Here is a 6,876-nt window from a genome sequence, read left to right on the forward strand (position 1 = left end):
TAACATATTTTTCAGCTGTGGCTGAGTGTTCCTAAATTCTCCTATAACTGCTTTTTAAAAAGAATTTCCATCTTTGGTGGAAAGAGGAGGGATAGGGATTTTTGGCATTAAATTCTAATTACTTTTAGTATTGATTTTGAAAAGAAAATTGCAAATCGCGTGAGAAAGAGTTGACCTCTTTGAAAAAAGGAAAGCTGCTAGTTTCAGAATTAAATTCAGAATTGGCACCTTGTAGAAATGTATTTCTTGTAGAAATGGGTAAACACCAAAGTTCCTGAACTTCTCCCTTAGTTTAGTCCTCCTGTATCTGAGCAATAAAAATCACTTTTTTTTTTTTTTTTTCTGAGAACATGGATTTTAGATTATGTACAGTAGATTACGTGATGGTGCAGGTGCTTGGAAGTGAAGAAACAAACATTCCAGCTGGGATTCAGTCTTGATTTGAAATCATTGAGAAGCGTAAATAAGAGTCCTCATCCTGTCACTAATTTCTAAAGGATTAAACTATGATAATTATAATTTAATTTACATTTAGCACGTGAAACCACTCCCAGAGCCCACCGGCACCTGCGAATTTCCAAACGGAAGACACAGTTTCAATTGTGGTATAATGGGATGTTATCCTGATGTCACTCACCTACCGACTTGTTTTTCCTGATGCCAGTTCTTAGCAAAGAATTTTAGGATTTTTATGAGTTTACCTTCCAGACTGGTAGAAGAGATGGCTTTAAGGGGACCTAAAAGCTTAAATACCCAAGGTTGGCACCAGGTCAACAGCACCAAGTTCCTCCTCTCTGCTCCACCTTATTCTCTGAAAGATTCTTCCCCCTGGGAGGGAGGATCTGAGTTTCCCTGGGGAAGAACAGCAGGACAAGGAACACTTTTCTGCTGGGTCCACTGCTCATACCACTTCCCCAGAAAGCTGGGAAACACTCCACAGGGAGAGTGTTGTCAACTACGCTGTTGTAACTCATTAATTAAGAATTACGTAATACTTGGATTTACAAGGAGGAGTTGATTGGATCGGATTCCATTCGTGGTGTACCAGAACAACCCTTTGGGAAAGGGGAACTGCCATGGCGGGGGGGTTGGAACGAGGTGATCTATAAGGTCCTTTCCAACCCAAAGCGTTCTGTGATTCCATGATTTTGTGATACCAAGGTTTGCTGGTGGATCAGCGTTTGTTTTCTGCGCGTTTACGGTTGCGATGGAGAAAAACGGAGCCGAATTGCATCAACATGTCTGGTGGGATTTATTTAATGTGGCAGTTTCCTGATGGAAAGGGAGAGTTGTTTCAGCTGGGGACTGAAAATCACAGGCTGTCGAGTTGTCTGATGTGTTTTTTATTTCCTTGGCACATTTTTCTGTGGTGGGCTGCTCGTGTTTGCAGACTGTTACTCACTTCTGCTCCTTTGAAGTTAAGTTTCTTTGCAGACCTCTCTGGAAACTATTGACCATATTATTGAAAGAAAAAAAAAAAGAAAAAGGAAAAAAAAAGATAAAAAAAGAAGTGTTTCCTTGCACTGAAGTTTCATTTCAGAACCTCTGCTGCACAGTGGGTGTTATCTAGTTTTTCCTTTCAAACCTTGATGAATCACTCAGTCTTTGATTTCTTTGATTTCTGAAATAATACACTTGCTGTGAATTCCAGGCTGTCACCTGGAGAGTCTCGAGAGGGGTAGGACAAAGCCTGTCATTTATGGGAGCCAGATCTTCTGTGAAGTCACTGGGGGGAGATTTCGATCCTGTAAAACTGCTGTAAAAGTTTCCACTTCAGGTTTATTTTTTTAACTGTAGTTTTCACCACCTAATTTTGGTGCTAAAATATCAGCTCAAGGCTCAGCCTCAGGTCCTATCAGACCTGAGTTCTTTGTGGTCACCAAGGTACTTTGTGTTGACTCTGTCGTCCTCTGGCTGCCACCCATCCAAGGAAAACTTGTATGTTTTAAACTGTCTCAGCACACTTGTGAAAAATTTTACACTATAAATGTATTTGTACACACTAAACGAGATAAAAAGCAAAGCACAGAATTCCCTGAGAGCTTCAGCAATGGCCGGTCTGGATTCCAGAACTTACCATGTGGGTTTTGACCATGATAAATTCACGGGAAAGATGTCCCTGTGATTAATTTACCAGACACCTGAGGTCACTATTCCCTCACAGAAAGTGGATCCAGGAAAGGAGGTGCCAAAGCTACCTGAGGAGCTCCTGGCACCTCGTGTCCAGTTGGAGCTGCTCTGACCTTCCAAAAGAGCTTTTGCCCTGCTCTGGGCTGCTCTTTGCATTAGCTGTGGAAATTTAGATGTAAAATTAAAAAAAAAAAAAAAAATAAGAACAAAAGCAAGGACATTGTTTTACACGTTGTTTAAATATTAACTCCAATTAAATTTGGGATTCAGAGCAGTGTGTACAGCTCCCAGGACATTCAGCACCTGCAAGTCACAAATTAATAAAAATGTCCTCATTTAACTGTAGGATTTTGGTGACAGCAATAACAATGAATGACCTTTCTGATCTTTGCTGATGCCCAGTTTAGTTTTGAAGAGGATTGTGGTGACACCTCATCTGTATTTTTGGTTGTTGAGGTCCTGAGCATTCCCACACTCCTGACAATTTTGCTCTTTTCCTGTTACACCAGGTGATAATTTGGAGGAATGGAGCAGTTTCTATTCAGAGAGCAGACAGCAGGATTATAACCAGGACTGGCAGAGGGGAATTCAAGGCAGGGCTGTGGCCAAGGGGGATGTTTAAGGATCCAAGGTGGAGCTCCCTGTGCCGGTGGTTCTGGAAGCCGTGGGAGACATTCTTGGGCAGGAACAGATCGTGCCTGGCCTGTGCGTGAGGTGGCAAGTCCCAGCTTCCAGCTGTATGCCAGGCAGGATCTAGCTCCCAGTCCAGGTTGTAATCAGGTTGTAATCCCTTTGGGAAAGCCAGGCTTTCCTTGCTTTCCATGGATTAGCAGCCAGGAATTTGCAAACTAAGAATTCCACAGGGCAGAGCTGTCCCTTGGCTGCTGGTTCAGCTTGTCCTCTGTGTTCTCAAGGGAGGATATGAATGGGAGCAGTAACATCAACTGATCCCACTGGGACACTCCACTTCCAGGGGCTGCTTTCTGTGAGCTCATCTGCACTAAATTTACTGGGGTAATGCTCCAGTTATTTTCCAGTCCTTGCTATTTCTCCAGTTTGTTGTGAGGAATCCAATTAGCAACCCTAATCTATGGTGTGAGCCACAGAGATGATCCCTGCTGAGCTGCAGAGGCATGAACACAGAGAGCCGAGAAGAAATTCCTTTAAAGTGGCTTTGGGACAGGGCTCAGGATGTTGTGACATTCCACTTTCAGCTGATGAAGAGATGAAACATTGCATCATCGGCTTTAATGAGCTTCGTCACTGCACAAACACCTGTGCTTTGCTTTCCTTTCCATGTGCTGTGTGAAACTTGCCCGTGGGATGGGTTTGCAGGGATACCTCTGGGATATCTGAGGGTGCAGAGCTGGGAAATGCTGCCCTGTGTCAGCAGAGGGGGATAATTCCCAGTCTTGCTGAAGCAGCTGGATGCTCAGAGTGCCACAGGCAGAGCTGCTGCGTTTGGGCAGTCAGGGGCACAGGGGCAGTTTTGCACTGAAGGGCATTCCTAAATTCCTGGAACTTTTTAAAAGCCACTGTTATGCCTGTCACTGTGTTAGAAGTGGCAATTTTTCCTACTTGCCTTTACAAAACAAAATAACCCAAACCATAAAGTTGCTTGAATTGAGCTGCTTGAACACAGAGATATCCTAAACTGGTGAAATTAGATTTTTATTGGATATTAGGGAGAAATTCCTCTCTGTGAGGGTGGGGAGGCCCTGGCACAGGTTGCCCAGAGAAGCTGTGGCTGCCCCTGGATTCCTGGGAGTGTCCAAGGCCAGGCTGGAGCAACCTGGGCAAGTGGAAGGTGTCCCTGCCCATGGCAGGGGGGTAGAACAAAATGGTCTTTAAGGTCCTTTCCAACCCAAACCATTCTGGGATTCTGGGATTCTATGAAATTGGATCTTCTGGGTGTTGCAAGGGAGAATCCTCCCCTGGTAACTTCTGTTCTTCAGCAGCTCCCAATTTGTGTTGGCCAAACATCCCAGCTTATTGTTTCTTGATAACCGTGAACATCCATGCAAAGATTTCATTTTAAGGAAGAGCGTGGACAGCAGCCAGGAGGTGTTGCTTTGTTCCTGGTGTGTTTATTACCTGTACCAGGATGCACTAGACCTAAACCTCAGACTGAGAGAGAATTGTTTTAAAAGGGTAAATATTTGCTCATCAGAACACAACAGGAACCTCAGAGACTACTGTACAGTAGCTGTTTGCCCTTGCCTCTTGTCATCTTCCGTGCCAGCTAAAAACACCTCATCCCATTAAAAAAACCATCTCATGCCATTAACTGGCTGAAGGAAACCTGGTGAGAGGGTGGGTTGTGCTGAGCTGTGGAGCTGCCAGGAGAGGGTCCACTCCAGTGTCAGGTTTGGACATTGGTATCAGTTAAATGAATGGATTTTTAGAGAATTTATATTTTCAACCATTGGTACTTTGAGTTCTCTTATGAGAGAATATGAAACTTCATATGAGCTCCACACCTGCCCATGGCAGGGGGTTGGAATGAGATGATCTTTAGGGTCCCTTCCAGCCCAAACTATTCTGAGATTCTATGGGAGTTGCAACTGTAGGTAAAAATATTTTGCACATTTTATCTGTTAAAAACCTGTACATAAAAATTACGGATAGGGTTGAGATTTCCCAGATTTGCTTCACTCTGGCTGGAAACAAAACCAGAGAAAATGCCAAAAAACAGTTCAGTGAACTTCCTCCAGAATCCAGCTGGTATTCCTTGTCCTTTGGGATGTGCTCTACTCCTTCTCCCTCCATTTATGCCTTTTGGTGGTAGAAGGAGAGGACAAGAGGATGGGGAGGCAGGGATTGTGTGTTTTGATGTGGAAGGAAGAGCCAAAGATTGATGGTTTATGGAGGAGAAAGAGGAATAAGGAAAGGAGAATTCGGTGGTGGAAATGGGAGCTAAACTACATGGAAACTGTGATCCAGCTTTGCAAAAGGGCCACGTGGAGCCAGCTGGAGAGGGTAGGATGGGAAGGTGATGGAAAACTAAACCACTGGATGAGTTTTTTTGCACAGGGCTGGACCAGCCTGGACTCTGCTCAGTAAGCCATGGGAATGTTGCAGCAGCCCTGTGTCTCTGGGATGATCCTCTGAGGCAGGGCAGGACTGCAAAAGAGTCCAACTCCAAGGGACCTGGGGCAGAAAGAACCTGAGAACTGAATTGTGTGATTGCAGGGGATTTGTGCCAGCGTGGACTGATAAATGAGGATTGCTTAAACAGCCAGGGAAGGAAAACATGGAAGGAGGAGGAGAAGGAGGACAGGGACACTGCGCCAATCCAGAGCTTCACCAGACCACCTGAGCATCGAATCATCCTGCCAGTGGTAACCTAAGACATGCTGAGGTGCCAGGTTTGATAAATGTAGTAGCAATTAGCTCTTTCTTCTTATATATTTATTATTGTCTTTTGCGTGCAGCAGTCCTCTCTGATGGCATTTGCATTTTATAATTATGCCTGGAGAGAAATCTTCAGGAAGAGATGGTGCAATCACGGGGGGCTGGATTTTCCCTCCCACCTCTCCCATCCTGTTGGCACACACACCACACGGGGAGCTGACACATGGCTATTAAAAGGTGTCTGTGCAGGTATTGCTCAGCCAGAAAATTGCAAAACCAGAGCTCACTGTGTTGTATGAGAGAGTGGAAACTTCCCAAGCTGCTCCCAGATGCTGCAGCTCATTATTTATTTAGGAGGATCTGCATTTGTATGAAAGACGATCCCAGCGAGGCTCGTTTTTTGCTGTTGAAGATTTCGTGAGGAAAAGAAGCCACGGGTCCAGGGGCTGCTGCAAAGTGTTTATTTCAGTAATGATGGATGGAGTGGGTTTTAGAGGGCACAGAAATTCATAGAATCATGGAATGGTTTGGGTTGGAAGGGACCTTAAAGATTCCAACCCCACTGAGATGGGCAGGGACATCTTCCACTAGCCCAGGTTGCTCCAAGCCCCATCCAACGTGGCCTTGGACATTCCCAGGAACCCAGGGGCAGCCACAGGTTCTCTGGGCAACCTGTGCCAGGGCCTGCCCACCCTCCCAGGGAAGAATTTCTCCTAATGCCCATTTCTGAATAAAAAGGTGATACTGAGTGGGTGTCATAGTTCCTGTGGGGCTCTGAGGCATTTTGGTGCCACGAGAACACCTCTGTGATAAGGAGGAGCTTTCGGATAGCAAAATACTCAGATTTGACTTGATAACACGTGAGTCAGCTCTTACCAAATGGGAAATGCTGGAGCACAGGAAGCACTTGGCATTTTTTGATGTGCCTCCAGACCACCCATGAGGCAGCACTGCTGGCTGTAGGTGCACACACCTCAATAATGGCCTGATTCCACTTGACTCCATCAAGCTGTGAGGGGAAATACTGGAAAGGAAAGTCCAAAGGGTTCATCTGGGATGTGGAGAAAGCTCCTTGAGGTGTATTATTTCCCTGGAGTGAAATATCTGGGACATCCCAGACTCCCCCGAGCAAGGCACCAGAGTGTCCTGAGCTGGATGTGTCGCCTCGGTTTGCACCACCTTTCCTTTCCAGTTGTTACCTCATAAATCACTCAACCTCTGTGCATTTGGCAGATAATTAAGTGTGTGAGAGCTACCAGGCTTTTCTCTCTTGTGCAATTTACGGCTGTGGCGAACACAAGGAACTGATAGAAGCTCTTTCCTCTGCCAGCCTGATGGGTGAGGCCTTGCTCCCCATCTTTTAATTACATTGCTGCAATCCCATTCCAGCCC

This window comes from Empidonax traillii, unplaced genomic scaffold (assembly GCF_003031625.1).
Source record: "Empidonax traillii isolate 1590-97213 ecotype Southwest subspecies unplaced genomic scaffold, ASM303162v1 scaffold1031:size332250, whole genome shotgun sequence".
Taxonomy (NCBI): Eukaryota; Metazoa; Chordata; class Aves; order Passeriformes; family Tyrannidae; genus Empidonax; species Empidonax traillii.